The sequence below is a fragment of the Orycteropus afer genome, unplaced genomic scaffold (genome assembly GCF_000298275.1).
Source record: "Orycteropus afer afer isolate SDZICR_OR568_19922 unplaced genomic scaffold, OryAfe1.0 scaffold00209, whole genome shotgun sequence".
Classification (NCBI taxonomy): domain Eukaryota; kingdom Metazoa; phylum Chordata; class Mammalia; order Tubulidentata; family Orycteropodidae; genus Orycteropus; species Orycteropus afer.
The window spans coordinates 995,020-995,314 of record NW_006921796.1 but is presented as its reverse complement, the minus strand read 5'-3'; positions in this window follow the sequence as shown (position 1 = coordinate 995,314).

The following is a 295-nucleotide window of genomic DNA, read 5'->3' as shown; positions in this document are numbered from 1 at the left end:
TTGCTGGAGGCCTGAAACTAAGCTAGCGCATTGGAAGACAGAGAAAAGATTAGAGAGAAATAAATTCCTGATGACATGGTTTAAGCTCCTTGATCAAGCTATGCCTGAAGCCACTTATTATATTTTTGAGACATCAGAACATAGGCACTCTATTTCTTGCCTAAGGCAAGACTTGGGTTATCTGTCACTTGCATCCAAAAGAGCTCTGGCAGACTGAGGAATGAATCAACAAGCAACTCTACCAGAAAGTCTCTGTGGCATAGTAGAAAAGATCCCGTACTAGGAATCCTCAGGG